The sequence below is a fragment of the Protopterus annectens genome, chromosome 2.part0 (assembly GCF_019279795.1).
Source record: "Protopterus annectens isolate FY-2018-M chromosome 2.part0, PAN1.0, whole genome shotgun sequence".
Taxonomy (NCBI): domain Eukaryota; kingdom Metazoa; phylum Chordata; order Ceratodontiformes; family Protopteridae; genus Protopterus; species Protopterus annectens.
In genome coordinates, this window is record NC_056728.1 from 1,664,792,844 (window position 1) to 1,664,812,822 (window position 19,979).

Consider the following 19,979-nt stretch of genomic DNA (forward strand, 5'->3'; position numbering starts at 1 on the left):
TGTTTTTCAACAGCAAGTACTGTTATGACTCTGTTATAGTCCGTGTTGGAGTGAATGACTTGAGACATACCTCACTGACTGTATGTATGACTAAATGTGTTATCATCCCTTTCAGCAAAGGGGAAGTCCCTGCAAATTACAATACTAACAGTACCCCCTTAGCTCAAACCCTGTGGTGAGAGATTTAGGAACACAGGTTGATAGCAGCCTTAACTTTGATCACCGTGTATCCACAGTGGTAAGAAAGGCTTTCTACATTGCACATCTCATAAGTAAGGGCATCGCATCCAGAGCTAAGGATGTTATAACTCCCCTGTACTCATCCCTCATCAGATCACTAATAGAGTACAACGCTCCCTTCTGTATGTACCTCACCAGACACCTGCAGCAGCTGGAGAGACCTCAGAGGTTTCTCACTAAGAAAATTCAGGGCCTTCAAAACATGACCTACATGGACAGACTGAAGGCCCTGTCACTGTACTCTATTTTACAGGCTGCTGAAAGGCAACATGTGCTTGGCCTATGGAGCAGTGTCGAAACCTGTCCTAATGGAAATGCTGCACATCAGGAAGTCTAATGGGACAAGATTCACTCACTCTAGGATCTTAACCTAGCCTGTGACATTAACAGGACATACTGGAGAGACAGATATGTCTCCCAGAGAATGCCACTCCTCTGGAACAAGCTCCCAGTTCACATAAAACAGAGCTCCTCAATGACCCTATTTGACCCTATCTGAGCATAACATGACAACTGGATGGGAGACTGTAAATTTACCCCAAGGGAGTCACCTATGTCCCTCTTGGATAAGGGCATTTGGTGCTGATCATACACTCATGCTGCAAATACAACTAGGTCAATAAGCAAACAAGGGTATAACATGGCTAGGCTTATAAAGGCCCTAGGACCAATAGCCTAGTAGCCTCCTGTGGACCTATGATTAATTGCAAAACATAACAGAAAAGAAAAGTGAATATATCTATCATGCAGAACAGTCCCATAAATATCAAAGCATAACAGAATATGATTATGATTACAATTTACACAGGGACTGACACAAGTCCATTATGGACAGAGTTATCAGTCCCTACATGTCCTGTTTATAAACACGACATCAGTATTCTTTTTTTAACAATTCTATAGGCTTAGACACACCCAACCAGGTCATTTACTTTGTAGTAATGCATAAAATCTCAAATCAAGAGATTGTAATTGCTGCATTCAATGATTTATACAAACAGCCACAAAGTGTCATTGTTAAAATGATGAGAAAGTGATATGACAATATTGTGGACAATAGGCAAGCAATATGACAAACATCTGAGATAGGCAGCATGATACATTGCTGAATACACATCAATATAATGACTACAACAGTAGAAACAATGTCATATGTTCAGTCACCACAGCAGCTAGTTATATATGAAAATCTAATAATTCGGTTACTAACAATATTGTATGTGTACAATTGTATGCATTATCTACCAAAAAGTATTAACAATCAGTTGCCTGAAAAATCAAAATATTGTGAATATGCTTGCTGATAATGAGCTGCTGCACACAAATGTCTATCTGCACAAGTTTCAGTAAACCTAAGCTATAACTGTGCTTCTATCAAAACACCCAAGGTGTTGGAGGCAGATACAATACAAATGTTGACCTGCAGGGTGTGCTGAATAAGAACTGCCGCAATCAAATGTGCATCTGCACAAATGTCAGTAATCCTAGGCTATAACTGTATTTCTATAAAAACACCCAAGATGTTGGGGGCAAATGCAATGCCAATGTTGAACTGAAGGGCAAGCACCACAGTCTACAAATGGCACTGCAAACACTGACACCACAGACACCAGACCGGACCCATGAATAGGCAGACTAGACAAAATAGATCAATTACTGGAAGACACAGCCATACATACAAATATACTACACCATGCATCATAAGCAGCAATCAAAGCACTTAGCTTTGCATGCAAAACCCCCACCCTAAAATATGTGTGACAGATACACCAACCTAACTGTTATTTAGGTTGTGGAGGACTGGAGTACAATTCAAAAATTGTGTTGAAACAATGGCTCAATGCTACATAAAAGTTCAACATTTTTAGATTTCAATTACAATTCTAATCACAGCTATTATGTGATGATTTCACTTACAGTACTGAAGCATTATGGATATTCCTACATTCTAGTCCATATACAGCAGACTCCCTCTTATCCAGCCTCTTTTTAACTGGCCATCAAATATCTGCCATAGCCCTAGCAAAAAACAACAGAGAAGAACAACACTTCTGCCTCCTCTAGGCCAAATAATGACAGATGTTTGAGTGTTAGACTTCATATTCTTTAGAAAAACGCATACTAACACAAATTCTGTTATTCTAGCTGATTTATATCCTATAAATGTTATTTTGTATGCTTTTTGTGATTAACCAGCCATTAATTTATCCAGCCTATGGTCCGGTCCCTTCGAGACTGAATAAGAGGGAGTACTGTACATATTATTGTGAAAAATACAGACCTGTAAACAGGGAAAGATGCATTTCATTTCATAAAACAGGAATAATAATCAACATACCTCTCTCTGTTAACTGTTTCTCAAGTCTGTGCTTCCACTCAATGTACATGGCTTGGATCCTGCTGCAATTTTCCTCAACTGAGATCAGAAAAGAGAATATATGAATGATGTAGTCCTCATATAACAGTGAAATACATTTCTCGGCAAAGTTTCTAGACATTTATTTCTGAAGAACATTAATCATAATACACATTTGGCAGTGTTACAAACAGGTGTTAACATCTTTGAACAGATATTGGAGAACATGAGATTCAAACCTGCAACCACAATCTACATCCAAACTCAGACCGTAAGAGATACCTGCCTAGCTAACACATATTGACTGAAAAAAAGCGTGTTTTGCATGCAGTGAAAATACTTCTTTTTATGACATCATCTATATGGGGATAGTCTACTAATAAGGATCTTTGCTTAGGATTTCAAAGTATGAATGTGTTGGTCATGTAGCTAAACAGTTTGAAAATTATATTCATGTCAGCACTGTGTTCAGAAATATTGACAGTAATGGAGAGCATCCATTCCTCAAACAGTGGGTTAGTGTCACGTAGCATAGGGCTTCTGTGCACAGAACATACATGTTGCAGCACGTAAGGGACAAAGTAAGGTATGTGTGAGGACCATAATCTTCCTTGCCAAAGTGCACATCTCTAGGAAAATACATGCATCTTCCCTGTTATGCATTTCAACTGTTAAGTCTGTTCATTCTACTCCCTCAAAGGATGAGGATGATAATGTTCATGAGCTGACTGTAATATTTCATGATAAAACAAACCTTGATATACTATATAATATTAACCAAATAATTGCTTAGACATATAACAGCATTTAGCAAGCTTTATTGTCCCTGCTGTCTTATAGCTGATGTTAACAGAACATTGTGGATAACAGATATGTTAGAAGGAATGCGACAAATAATTGAGTTCTTCACAACCATACAGTGTTGTGCTAGTTACTTTTAAAAGTAATAAGTTACTACTACTAGTTACTTTTCAGTGAATGTAATATATTACTATTGCTCATTATGTTTCTAAAAAAGTAATATATTACTATTACTAGTTACTAACTAAAGTAACGCGTTACTTTTACATAAGTATAGTTTATCAATTATAATACTGAGATTTACTCACACAAGTAAGCACATGCATATAAGTGTATTATTAAAGTTGTATACACAATGTTGCAATGATGATGAATAGCATTTAACAGCTGAAAAACTCCAGCAGACTAGTCTTTATAGCTGGGCGGCACAGTGATGCAGCGGTTACTGTTGTCACCTCACAAAAAAAGGTTCTCTGGTTTGATTGTCAGCTGGGGTGTCTTCTGTGTGGAGTCTGCATGTCCTCCTTGTGTTCATGTGGGTTTCCTCTGGGTCCTCTGGTTTCCTCCCACATTCCAAAGACATGCTGCAGGTGGTCAGGGCATTCTAAATTGGCCCTAGATGTGAGTGTGTACATGTGTGTGCCTTCTGAGGAGGATTGGGTGCTGGACTGGCAACTCAACACCGTAAAACTCTACTGCCACTTGTTCTGCAGACCAGTGATCTGCTGTGGTGACTCCTAATGGAAGCAATTGAAAGAAGAAGAAGACTAATCTTTATAGCTAGAGAGTCACAAATAATAATTAAACCAAACCATACACAGCCAGCAGCACAAGACCTATAAAAACCTATCACATTTTGTCTATTTTCAGCAACTAAAAATCAAAATTTGAAAATAATTTTAAATAGAACATAAACAATTGTCAAGACAAAAGTTGGTTGATCATAGATCCACCTGAAGACTCCTGCTTGGTGCAGTGAATTGGGGCATCAGGTGTTAAATGGATGAGTGGTGAGTTCAATACCGATTGTTGGTAGTATGGAAAACCAATGCTGTTTATTATACAGCAAGGTAAGGATATGATCTTTAGCAGGCTAGAATTGCCCCAGTGTTACGGGGTGTTTTAGTGGGTGAGAGTCCCACAGTACCAGGGCAGGACCAGAATCTGGTCGTCATTGGCTTTCACCTCCTTGCAGTGCTAGAAAATGAAGTAAATTTTGCTCCAGACTAATCCTAATGATTTATTATGAATGCTGTGTGCTATGAGTTGTGCCAACATTATGCTGTATTTTTTTATCCAAATTGCCCCTTCAAAGTCTTTATTACCTACTAACATCTGATTGGTGCAGTGGTAGCATTGTTGCCTCACAGCAAGAAGTTCTCCTGTTCGAATCTCGAGTGGAGTGCCTTCTGTGTGGAGTCTGCATGTCTTCCCTGCGGTCGAGTGGCATTCGAAAGACATGCGTGAATGGGCATGCCTTCGCTGAAGGTTGGGCATCGGGCTGGCAACTCGGCACCATAAAAATCTACCGCCAATCATTAGCAGACCAGAGTTCCACTGTGGCGACCCCTAACCGGGAAAAGCCGAAAAGACAAACAACAGCAACATCTGATTACTATTTATTTTATCCATGGCCCCAAGAAGATGTTCTTCATTTTTCAGTACTGCAGTCCTGACTGTTGGAATGCCCTGCTAGGAAAGCCCTTGGCTGGCCTGGCTACCAGAGAAACTTATTTTGCCTTCCAGGCTGGCAAACACCTTAACTGATGTGAGCATGCTCAGGTATAAGGAGAGCCAGCCTGCATCATCACTTCAGTCTTTTTTTGCTGCCTGGGCCCGAAGTAGACATCAAGTGCGTCGGTCAGTCTGCACCAGAGAAGAGCTGTCATCGGAAAGATAAGTACCTGTTGGGGAACTTTTTCATTCTTCTTTGACTTATGTCAGATAAAACAAAAAGACTTGAAACTATGCTGCCAAAAAAGCAAATAAACCACAGAAAAAATGTCTCCAGAAACTAAAACACTTAATGAAAATAAACACAAATGATGCGACTGGTTAGTGCTTTCATTTATATCAAACTTCATCAGACCAAGTTGCCCACATTATTTCAACCACTTATATAGCATATTAAAATCACATGATCAATAACATCAGTGCCTTAACCCATACCTCTTCAACACAATTCTAAAATATTCTTTATCATTGATACCAGGGAAAACACATGCATTTAATTTTACTTGCCAACAATATTCTTTATAATCTAAATCATCTTCAGCATCCCACCTATATTAACAATGTGCTACTTGCTCTATCACTGTAAAAGAGAACGTCTTAATTATATTCTCTTGTGCATGGCAAGAATACAAATGCTTTGCCAAAGCATTATTACTATCTCCTCTTTCTATAGCCCTTAAATGCTCATAAATTCAAGAATGCAAAACTCTTTTTGTTCTCCCAATATAAAAAGCTGGACAAAGCTCACATGCACCTAAATAAACCACAAACTTGGACCTACATTCAAAATTCCCATTCAAATGCCACATATAAATCCTAGCTTCAATATTGACCAAGGATCCCACTTTAATATACATGCAGTAATTACAGTTCTCACATTTAAACATTTTCTTCGGAGCATCATTAGAAACTCCCATATTTCTATAAAAATATTATTTCATATTCTTTCCCCTTTTCATTACAAAAACAGCCATTTTGCCTATTATTTTATAAATGTCTTGGTAATTGGTCAAAAATTTCCAATTCTTATTTATTACTTGCCAAACATCTTTCAGGTCCACTGAATTATTTAGCATGCATGCTAGTGAATAATCTTTATGTTCATTTATCTTCCCATTAGTATCATATAAACTATCCCTCTGTTCAATAACCTTATTATAAACTTTATCTACTATATCTACTGGATATCCCCTGTTCAAAAACCTATCTCTTAAACCTATACATTCACCCCGGGATTCATTGAACCTTGCGCCAGGTGCAGGCATAGCGTAGGCGGTATAATGCCAAATACGGCCACCGAGCGATTCAGGTACGATCCAATTCTACATGCACTACCAGCATATGCCAGATCTGCGCAGCTCTCAGCTCATGTATGCTAATCACCCCATGCGCAGTAGTGCAGCATGCAAATGAAGGTACATAGCGATTCATGAAGTGGTGCGGGTGTAGCGTAAGCATACAGAAATGCAAACCAAAAAAAACAGTTTACATTTTTCCAAACAGAACATCGGAGCCATGAAAGCGGACCAAACGTACGTATTACAAAGTTAACATATGTCAATAGCTAAATATACAGCCAATGACATAAAAAAACATGCACAAAACATAAAAAATAACATTTAATGTCATGGCCACACTAACGCAAAGTACAACCACAGGGCATGTGTGCGCAATCGAGAACATAAGGAAAATATATACAGATGTCATAAAATTGCAATGTAACACAAATCCTGATTTTACAATAATAGTCAATTATATGCATGCTACACCACAACCAAGGTGCAAGGGTTGCTAAGGGTCTGTGATAGTGTTTGGCGTGGCAACTATGAATTAGTAGTCAATGCCATGCAAATGAGGCAAGTAATACTGAATCGCAAATGTCCCACCAGACGGTGCAGCAGTACAACACCAAGGAGTGGCCTGGAGGTATATATGACATCAGCAGTGGGGTGTGCACCCGTAGCTGTAAGCACATTGGAGCATTGCTAATTCGGGTTGTCCATAGCTAAGCAAAGCCGCAGGATAGGGGTGTGGATGTAGCCATAGCTTTGCTTAGCTGAGAGCACACATGGTGTCCAAAAGCGCATGTGTACGTGGATGACAACACGCTTGAAACTTGGTAAAAGGCTGCACTTGGCGCACACCACAGCTGAAACAGGAAGGTTATGGGAAGACAATAAGGAAATGCCGCAGTAGGGTAATTGGAGTACAACTGAGTAATTAACACCTATTAACTCACAGTGGGCCATTGATGGTAGCTAACAAGGCTGCTAGTAGCAACCTGCAGAACAGGATAGGGGAGGTGCCGGATTGCAAAGAAAAGAGAACTGTCACCGCAGAGCAAAGCAAACCTGCAGTAGATTGGTTATAGAACACATTTCCCAACACAATCCTGGGTTGGGAAAGTACAAAACAAGAAAGCAGGCTGCTGGATGCATGCCTGACAATGGGAGGGGAATTGGTATGAAAAGTGAAGGCAAGGGCAAGAGGTGATCCATGGCAGCTAAATGTAATTCAACACCAAAGGCATCACAATAGCAGCACCTGTGGTAAAACACATAAGTAAGATACCCTGCAGCTCTGATTGTACATATACACCCTATGACATCATCAGTTTCCAAAGCACAATAGTATAAAGTGTGAAGGCACCTCACACACACTCATGTATTCCCAAACACTGCACCATCGGTGTAAACAGATGGGGAACTTTTACAATGTACTTGTTGGGAGCTGCCATAGCTGTGATTCATCACCATGTGTTGGAGACTGAAGGTGGTGTGGAGGATGATGCTGACAACCACCTCAGGCGGAGGAGGAGAGGAAATGGACCCATAATCCTACCCTACCAGGGGGATAATGATCTGCAGATGAGTAGAGGATTACAGGGTGGACATGCATGGACATCAGCCAGCCGCTAGCCTGCAGAGCCAGACCTCAGAGCCAGAAACAACAGAGGGCGACCACTCCATCCCAGTGGGCTTGATACAGAGTGAGAGTACTGAGAATACCAGCCACAGGTACAACTGAGATATCATGGGGGATATCAGGCATCAGCATCCAGGGTACTCCACCAGTTCCTGGATGCTATGTTTATGCCATGCGATGACATGCCGATGAGCATATATAAGAGTTGGCCAGCAATATGTTCTTCCACCACCATGCAGCAGACTACCCCAGACTTGTGGCAAGGTACTGCATGGCACATGCAATATCAAGCATACCACATGAGCATGGTGTGCGCCGCCATAAACCGCAGTGGGACCACTCCATAAACCTGCCAGCAATGCCAGGGCTTCCAGGCAGTTGTGCAGACAGGTGCTGGCAGCCCTGGAACTACACATGACTTCACATCTGGCATGCCTCACAGCTGTACAGCTGTATTGTCAGGGGGGGACATCTGTACAAGGTATTGTGGGGATGCTGGCTATGCACTGGAGCCGCGGTGGGATGATGCTCATCAGAAATGCACACACACCCATGCAAGAATGCCAATGAAACACACACCCAGTCATCATCATCATGTGTTGGAGGCACACTACAGAACCAGAATCATCATTATCTGGTAGTGTTTGGGATGCTGCAGTAGTCGTTCCATGCTTCATAGTATGCGCCATGTTCTTGTGCCACATCTTCATACATGGAAACATGTGCAGCAGGGACCACCATGGGTGTCTGGTCATGGGTATATGACTGAAGGTGGTGTGAGTAGAGCATTGTTCGAGGGCAGTGCTTCTCGGAGTTAAGAACCTCCCAGTCACCGAGAGGATATGGTCGGCGGTCCAAAGCAAGGAGTTGGGTGAGGTGCCTTTTGAGATGAAGATGTTAAGCATTGAGTAGCATTACCTCAGCTTTTTCTTGCTTTCCTGTTTATGGTATTTAATGGTTATGAACCACCATCAAACAGGCACCATAGGAGCAGCAAGAGCCTTAGATGACAAATCCCAGGGACTACAGGTTACAGGTGTCTCCAATACAAAGCATCGCGGCCATCTTCACATGTCATTCAATTGTCAGCAGACAGAGACCGGATCAAATCTCCTTCATAGCCAGAGAGAATGCCAAGGTGAATATGTGTACTGGTAAGGTATGTGACATATGTGCACAAACTGACAGCTGCATATTGCATTGTCACCACTAGGTTAATAACCCTGTACCCATGAACTACCACCTAGGCAGCGGTCAACATAATGGACACTGTGTGTAAGGGATGGTGCTGTGCAGTTTACCTCCCTGAGCTAGTGACGTCACCAAGCCTATTAGGTAGTCATAAAAGGCAACCCTAGTCATGACAGGGTGCCATCCATGAACATGGAGATCATTGTACAGCCATACTCATCACTCAAGTGACCAATATCGGATCACATATAACCTTGAAGGGGTATTGCCCATGTTTGGATGGGTGACACCAGCCTTCACAATCCTCATCTCCACTATGTAGCATGATGCCTACCCTGCATAAAGACATGTCCAACACTGTGCTGTTGGACATGCTACATGTACATATCCTGATCTGAAATACATACGTCATGGACATCCACCTTCCTAGTACAAGGATCGCCACATGCTGGACAGATCCTTGTGCCATACACGTTACATACTCCTGCCATACTATGCAACCCTGTCCAGCAAAGCTGCACATTTCACCTCTGTCAGACATGGTGTGATGACCACATGGTAGTTGTATCATTAACCATCTGGATCAGTTATGTGGCACTGCTTCACCTGGCACCAGAAACATGGCTGTTGGCTACAGCTAGAAAACCTTACATCCTATGCTCATACATGGCCCAGGGCATACAGACTACTGCATGACCTTGGCCGTACATGCTATAGTTGATAACCATCCCGGAAAATACCATCCGGCTAGCCATTGTCCCATGTGTATCACATGTGCAACACAGGCGATACGTGGCAGGATGTTGAACTACTGTACAGGGCTGTGTAGATGTATATGGCAAAACACATGCATGTAAAGGCTTCAGTGTGCATGTCTGCATTGTCAAAGGTCATGTCCGTTAAGACAGTGTATGTGTTGATATGTGACATATACACAGCATCAAGGTTGACAGCATTAATGTGGACATATCCAGGCATGTGCTGATAGGTAAGAACACCAGTACAGGCAAACAGACATGTCCACATCAAGACAGCATCCACATGGAGCATGAGCAAGGTAATCAGGTGACACACATATATGGTGATAGTATCCAATCCCCATTGGGTGTCACATGAGTGTGACACAAACATGTCAGTGGTGTCAGTGTCATGAAGATTTGCAAAGACAACTGTTCGTATGTACTAAATGTAATACACATGTATGTGCAGCTGTATCTCTGTGCATCTCTGAGATACTGTGACCTGTCTCCATCATTATGTCTTCCAGATATGCCTCGAGCAAGGCTCCCAGCCTATACCCACTTGGAGGATGAGGCCCTTATACCTTACCTCCAAGACAGCTATGATGTCTTGTGTAGCCATGTGCCACAGCATGCACAGCAGCATGATGACCTGTGGCAGGAACTTCACAGGAGGGTTAATGATGTGGGTGGCCATAACCGCACATACCAGCAGGTGCGTAGACATTGCATGGACCTGATCAGACGTGCAAAACAGCATGCAAATGCAATCGCCAGAGAACAAGGTGCAACAGGTGGTGGGCCACCAACCCAGACCCCACTCACATGTACCGAGGAGCTATTGGCCAACCTGGGGACACCATCAGAACAGCATCCACAAACCCTATCTGCCATCGTGGAGGTGGGTGTCTCTCAACCACTGAGCCTGGAGTTGCCTGGTAAGTCACTACTGCACATATAACTATTATATCCCATTTAGTTGCATATGTCACTGTACAATATGTAATGTAACATCATATGCAAGGCATGTATACACACGTGCTGCATACTATAGTATGCTACTCTGTGTATGCACACATGTGCATACTCCATATTATATCCTATTGTACTGGCGAATGTGTTAACATGCACATTGCACCCTATAGCTGTCACACAGTCATGGATAATGATCATACTGCTGAGTCACCCCTATATAGGTACCTCTGGTGTTCCGCAGAGACAGCAGGCCGTTGAAGGTGAGACAGTTATAAGTATCAGGCATGTTAATGCACAGATCTATTCACCATGTGGCCAGTTAACACATGTACACATAATGTATGGTCCAGTCACAATATACAGGTTGCATCTTTAATCCATCACACTGGTTATCCATGTGCAAAACTTACAAACTAAGTGACACACCGACATGAAACCCCAGAAACTGTCATTGCTAGATGTGTGGACAGCTGTGCATACAACGGTGGAGGTGTTGTTCAATGTAGGAATATGTACTATACATCAGAACTACACATGTGCGGTACACAAACAGTACTACACAGTGAGCTGGAGTATGGGCAGCCCACAGGATTCACCATTATGGAATATGCCCCTGCAATGAGTGCACACATTGTGATGTGCCATTTGACATGTTCATGACATGTAGTGGTCCGGCTGCAACATTGTCTCACTATCCCATAAAACATACCCCACATACCAAACACACAGCCCTTTGTCTGCATAACCCTGTGGACAGTGGACTATCTGACATCTATGGGTGTATGTCATATGGGACAACACAGACATGTGAAATAGGTGGCCATCACAACTGTTTGGCTAACACATATTCACACATGGCCAGAGACATGTAGCAACACACAGTAGATGTGATGTGTTTGTGTGTACACCTTGTTGTACATTGGCTACACATGGTCCAACTATAGCCTTTGTTGAATGGTTATATTGCAGATGTGGAACACTAGACATCCTACAAGCCTGTGCACAGCTTGTGGAGGCGTCACTTAATTCGACCACATAAGATGTATTGAACATCATGACTGTGTCACAGCATGACAGTAGTCACCTGTACAGCATCCACATACATACACAGACAACCACATCAGGCTACAGATACAGTACATTTCCCTTGCTGCTGTTGGACATCACTGTCAGCCATGCACCTTGTGTGTGTGGTACACAAATGTCATGTGGGACATGGTATATTGACAAGTTTGCCATGTGTGGACATGGTTGCCAGGCAGCTAAGATATGTTAGCAGATGTGCAGGGGTGTCATCCGTATATCCTTCGGTGACCTGTCACACATTACACATCATGGTTTAGTGTATATACACCTCAGCAACGTGGGTCACAATTCACAGTATATATGTATTGTGTATGCACACAGTCATGGCTATGCACTGTGTGTGTAATCCACACTGTATAGCAATAGAGACGCCTCATGATTCCATGCAATGGCACTGTGTCTGCACTTTACACTGTACAGCAATATTGATGCCTCATAATACCCTTCAATGGTCATGCACATCTGCTAAAAGTGCATTTTATCTGTACGGCATACAGACAACACTGCAATGTGACACCATTACACCACTGTACATGTGACAGGGCACCAGTGTGTCAAACATGTATGCATGTCAATGCACATGTCAGCAGATTACATGTCATACTACATGTTAATGTCAAGGTCATATGCCTCACATCAGCCATGTGTACTGTTAACCTGTGCTGGTCCACATAGTGTAACACAGGGATGCATGCTTACTACCATGATTGTGTGAAATGCATGGCTTCTGCTATGACACATGCTTGCTGTTGTGTGCAACCCAGGGGATGTATGATAAATACCACTATTATTGTCTAAGCTGCATGCCATCTGCTGTATCACATGCATGTTGTATGCCTTCTGTCAAATCAAATGCATGGTGTGTGTGTGTGTGTGTGTGTGTGTGTGTGTGTGTGTGTGTGTGTGTGTGTGTGTGTGTGTGTGTGTGTGTGTGTGTGTGTGTGTGTCTATATTGTAATGTAGAGTCTTTGTTTGCCTTCACAGGTGATGGTGCGTTACCCTCCTGCAGTCCATCTGATGTTAGTGTCCCCACAGAATCTAGCAGTGATGATGAACATATGCTTGAGGCACAGGCAGGGTTGTCAGGGGCTGCATCTTTGCCATTGGTTGCCATTCCACCTATACCCCCCTCATCCCCACACACAGTTCTCATGCCAACACATACCCCATCACCAGTGGCCATAGAGGAAGGACAGTTAGCATGGGGTAGCTTTGAACAGGAATGTGTGGTGGCTATGGAAGGTGTGTATTCATACCATGGTGTCAGTCAAATGACTGGAGATGTGCCACACAGGCATGTGGCCAGTGCTGCTTGTAGGAGGACCTCTAGCCGACATGCCCCTGCAGGGCAGAGTGCAGAAGCTGGTGTCACCAGACACATGTTTTAGACTGTAATGGCAGCACAGGCATGTGTTGAATGGCAGAACAGAGAAGGGCAGAGGCTTCAAAGGGCTGCTATCCGTTCTTTAAACGACAACATCCAGGCATTGGCAAATGCTCAACAGCAGATTGCTGATGTTTTGGACAGATGATTGGGTGACATGGTTGGAATCCTTGACCATGGCATGACAATCCGCGAGCGTGAGCTGTCTTTGCTGGAACATCTGGTAGGAGTGAGGCATAGGGCATGTGGACATAGGCCAGCCACATCACCTGGTGCAGGTCTATGTGAACGAGCTACCTCACATGCCCGCTCCCATAGTGGTGGTAGCAGCAGCAGTGCAGCTGGTGCTGTGCTGTCCACATCAGGACACAGCAGGCCATGTGGACGTGACCCTGGATGGTCCCAATGGAGACACGGTTCCAGTGGACATGTGTCATTGGACAGTACCCAATCTGTACCTCTGCCTGGTAGTGCCCGTGCAACCCCTGGCAGGCACAGGTCACGTGGCCGTGACCGGACACCGTGAGCTGTAAATCCTGGTCTGTACAGTCTGGAGCTGTCAATAATACCCCTGTGTAGGCCAGACACATGGCAGAACTGTGTGCACACATATACGCACACACCAGAAACATCTGTAGGGCACCGCAACACTCACATGCATAACAACCACACATGGTATATTAGATCACAGGCCCTAACCCACACACATGATGTCATCCACTGGTGCAGCCTAGGCCACTGGCAAACATTATCACCCTGTGCATATGATGATGCCTGTGCCACATCCCTGTCATCCACACCATCGGTGCAGGGACATGCTCATATGGTCTGATGCACAAGGTGAACAGAAGAGGGAGATAAGTGTAGATTACAATTGTTGTGCACTGTTGACACACAGCAGACATCCATGTAATACAGGTTTAGAATGCATTGTTTTCTGCTCACAGTATGTGTCTTGGTAACAACCATAGCAGCATGTTGGTAATGATGTCCTGCTTCCCTCTTTCAGGTCTAATTGCATGTGCCGTTGAGTACCAGTGTTTGCAGTTTCCCAAGTGTAAATGTGGACTACTCACATGCATGTATGGCAATAACAGCATGCTATGCGTAGCTTCAACCTCACTGTTAGAAAGGCTGACATTCCAAAGATGTCTACACATCTACTGATCCAGGAGCATGTGAGCTGTGTACTAAGCTACAGTGGCTAGAGACGTGACATCCATACTGGGTGACATCACAGGTACAGTTACATGGGGCGGGGAGTTTACATAGTGGGCTAGCTGATGACAAGGGTAGAGGCCAGTTGATAGCTTGAGGCCTCACTGTGTAGTAGTAATACACATTCACATTACAGGATGAGAACACACAACCACACACACACACACACACACACACACACACACACACACACACACACACACACATACACACAGGTATTCGCACACATGTATTCAGACACAGTAACATGCCCACACTCACGGGGTCAGGGATACTGTAACACACATGCACACACTTTATAGTGTTGAGGTGAGGACCCCTGCCTATGTGGTAATCACCATTACAGTACTGTGCACCCACATGATGTGACACAGAGAATGAACATGTACAGGTAGTCAGTAATGTCTAAGATTGATGGCATCAACAGGGTAGTAGATTGCATCACCTGGAGGGGTTAGGGGTCCTATCTGTTAACTATGGCAATATACATTCTCACTCCATGGACCAGACAGCCATATATACATACACACACACACACTGTGGAGTCCACAATTGAATGCACCTATGTCATGCACATACAGATAGCTCACATGTGTGTGATACACACCCCACCCCTGCCAATGTCTTGCTTTCTACACTGCAGTATGTATAGATCTCTGCAACAGTGTACAGGGGTGTGTAACAATTGGGATGTATTCCCCACCATACGTGGCATATATGGACACACAAGCAAACACACATGGCAGTACTGTGAATCTGACACCTGCTATCTTATGATATGTATGACAGGCATGCAGCAGTACTGCCTGCATTACAATGTGTACCGATGCTACCTTTGGCAATTGTGCTGATATATGCACACGGGAGGTCTGAAGTGTTACAGGTGTCAAGTGATTTACAGTCAGTGACACCCTGACCACTGTGTAGGTTGTATGTCTTCCCCTTCAATTAACAGAAACATAGCTTAGTGTTTGCACATGTTATGGTAGGATGGCTTGTGATACACCTGTGAGCTGTCATCAGCAAACATCCATCTGCAAAGTTGGCCCACCACTTTATGTCCACACATCCGTCCATCTTACCGTACTGTCAGTATTTCACCATATACAGTTGGCAATGATGAGGCTGCATTGCAACTGCATGTTGTAGTAAGACACAGATCACCTGCAAACATTAGCTACTGCACACGCATGGTAGCTGAACGCACACCACTACATGTACATGTGTGTAGGTCCTACATTCCTGTCATTTAGCCATGTTTGTAGGCATTGCAATTGGTGGACATGTGTGATGACATACATGACACATGGACTGTTGTATGATATGATAGTTGTCATGGGTAACCAGTACAAAGAGAATGTTAACTCAGTCAACATTGCTATCACACCTTATGTACTGTTAGCATTCAACAGCCATGGACCTACCTTCCATGTGCATGTGTGTAATTGCTGTAGCCACCTGTCTGCACGAAGGACAGCAACAGCTATGCTATGTACATATGTGTTGTGTGAGTGTGGGGCATGTACATATCCACGGCAGGTACATGTATGTCATATCCAAACATGAGTGTGTTTACTGGTGTACAGCAATAGTCATCTGTTACAGCTGTATATGACCCAGGGCCCTTGTTATGTGTACAGCTGACCTGGTTACAAACAGTGGTATCATTGCATTGCATAACACATGATGCAGCTGTGTCAGTACATGGGTAGTCTGAACAGTTGCTGTAGAGCTAGGTACAGTCCACTGGTCATGGGTCACATGGTGTTGTACTAATATATGTTCTTCCACATGTATGGATGTGTGTTGCTGGTCCAAGGTCATGGTGATGTCTGAGGGCTACATCCTAGAATGTGGCTTTTGACACTGTGATCTGCACCTGACACATCTGTGATGGCTTTTGATGGTGTACTGGTCAGTGCATGTGAGTGGGCTTCATGTATGTGGGGACACCATCACCTGGAGCGGTCCATAATGGTGTTATGGTCCACATGTCTGTATCCAAGGTATACGGTGGTAGTGCTATTGTGCACAACTGAGCCTTCAGCCAGGTGTTCCTCACTGCACAGATGTCAGTATTCCCCATTGTTGGATCTAGATTGGCAGCTGTGATTACAAACGCTACACATCTAGCACTGTTTAGCATACACATAGAATGCAGTTGTCCTCTAGGTGTCAGGGTGTTAACCTGGTATCAGGACATTCATCTATGAATGGCACTACATGGGTGAAGTAGCCACTCCTGGCAGGACATCACCACAGGTGGTATTAGTGTGCCAGGTTTAGATTGGTACATCTAAGGTGATGGACAGCAGCCGACATTGTGTAGAAGACCAGTGTCAGATATATGTAGTGCAGCGTTCATGCTAACAATGACAACTATTGACACACTGTGCCCTCCCGTGTTTAGAATCAGAGTGCATATAAAACAGCCCTTTGCTACTAAGTGTGTGAGCATGCCCAGTATGACATTGTGTAGATGGACACATAGTGCATTCCAAACGGATGTGTGCTACTGTGTGAGCATGCCCAGTGACATCTTGTGTCGGTTATATACCTCTATGTGTATGGGCATGGCCATTGTAACCCTGTATAGCAATAGTGGTCGTCCAGGCAACAGATGGCCATACCCCACTTCAGGATGGATTCCTACATTGAACACACTGGTTCACAGGTATGTACATTGTAGCTGCCAGCATCCATGTCAATGTCCACATTCCTAGAAGGTCATATTGACAGTCTTGAAAGGTGTAGTGTCTGTGGCTCATCTCGTATCTATGTAGTGTTGTAATAGTGGTCCATAGATAGGCAGTTGCCCTGATCACACCACTGAAGTGTGTTTGTCTCTGTCTGCCTGGGGACAGTAATATGCTTTTAGACTGCTCACACTCCATACAATCCCTATTGGTGTCTTTTCCATTGCTGATGATAGCACCCATCTAGACGTATGCCTCTGGGAGTGCTGTGTCCCAGTAATCTCAGTAGCGCATTCCGTAACTGCTGTAGTGTGATAGAATAGACAGGTAGGTGTTCTATTCCAAGGCATGACAGGTGTGTGTGTTTGGCAGTCATATCCTATGTGTTGGTATCTGTGAGTGGCTAGCTCCAGGATGTGTTGAGCGTGTTTTGTTGTTTTCCTATATAGTGTCCATAAATGTCACAATCGCCCAAGAGACTGGGTTGGCAGGACATACACATATATTCGCCAATAGGTCTGGTGAGTAAATGTCAGCAGCCCTAATTTTACCCTTAATACAGTCTGACCAGTGTGACACAATGAAACACACTTGCCTTGATAGTAACACCAGTACATAATGCAGGAGGCGCATGTGGTTTCCTTTTCATTCTTGTCTAATGCTTTGGTGTCACGTGGTCTGCTGTTGTGATATATATTCTATATCTACGTATGTGTGTGCATATATGTATATGTGTGTGTGTGTGTATATATATATATATATATATATATATATATATATATATATATATATATATATATATATATATATATGTGTGTGTGTGTGTGTGTGTGTGTGGACATTAGCACACATAACTCTACATGATGGAATACATGTCCTATACTGTTGAATGCCTGTGCTGGATGATCTGTACGTGATCACCTCAGATGTATGTATATCTGCCATGGCTTAGTGGTAAAGCACATCGTCTGTGGTGTGCAGGGTCCTGGGTTTGAGGCGTGTAGAGACCAGTTATTTTGTTGCTGGGAAGAACAAGGGACATAGCATATGGTGATAGTAAGGCACTTTTAACTAGTTGTGTGTGTATCTGCCGGACAGTAAGCAGTGGTTATTATTTTGCAGGCTCAGTATGGGTCATGTAACTATGCATTCAAAGACAATACTATGCAAACAAGGTGGAAAATAGTGAATCCCATTTATCCCCAGGGTGTGATGCAGATCCCAAGAGTGGATGTGTATAGATAGCCGGGTGCAGGACTCGAATATAGGTGAAAGCATGGGGGGGTGTCAGGCATACTGTACATTGGAGCCCTGTGTCTCGGGATTGCTCCTGCCTTAGCACACCTAAGCTAGGGGTGTGTCTATACCTGTCTAGTGCAATTGGGAGGGACAACAGCAGTAGGAGAGTAGTCAAAGTGAACAAGCTCCACAAACAGGTGATAATTAGCACAATCAGCAGATTACAGGCACAGCCCAGCCCAGAACACTACGATAAAGTGAGCAAGCACCATACACACAGGTTTTTGCACACTCTACGCCATCGGTGTATACATTTGGGGAAATTTTACGAAACAATCCAACGAAATGAGAAGGGCTGCAGCAGGCAACATAGACCAACATGTACAGGAGGCTGAGGGTGGTGAGGATGTGAATGCTGCCAAACAACCCTCAGTGAGGAGACATAGAAGACTGTACAGACCCAGGGTAACCTACCAGGGGCTACATGAGCTGGAGATAGTGGAGTGCTATGGGGTGAACAGAGACCTCCTACAGCAGATTGTTGAGCTCTGCCGGCCACACCTGACACATCGAACAGGCCGAGGGAAACCCATCCCAGTGGATACCAAGGTATGTGTAGGCCTAGGTATACTAGCCACAGGTACCTCCCAAAGCACAACTGCGGATATCATGGGGATCTCACAGGCATCTGCATCCAGATTATTCCACCAGTTCCTAGATGCCATGTCACCACATGCCAGTCAGCATGTACATTTCCTCAACACACGTAAGGTGTTGACCAGCAATATGCATCTCTTCCACCAAATGGCAGACTACCCTGGGGTAGTGAGTGCTATAGCTTGCATGCACATATGCATCAAAGCACCACCCGGTGAGTAGGGTAGGGCCTACATTAACCTCAGGGGCATCCCCTCCATCAACTGCCAGGTTGTATGTGATTCCCAGGGCATTATACTGAATGTGTGTGCTGGTTGCCCTGGAAGCTATGACTATACCGATATATGGCATCTGATGCAGCTGTACCACACCTTTGCCATGGACATCCCCTACAGTCACCTAGTGGGGGATGTTGGGTACCCACTGGAGCCGTGGCTGATGACACCCATCAGAAATGCACACACACCTGAAAAACTACGCCATAATGAGGCACACACACAGGTAAGACATATAACTGAGTGTCTGTTTGGGATGCTCAGGTCATGGTTCCGGTGTCTGGACACATCTGGTGGAGCCTTGCAGCATTCACCAGCTACATGCACCCAAATTGTTATGGTATGTGCTATGCTACACAATATGATCCTGCGGAAACAGTTGCAGCAGGAACAGCATGAGGCAGGGCCACACAGCCCCCCACCAATGCCAAGGCCTGTACAGGCACAGAGTGACTTGAAGGA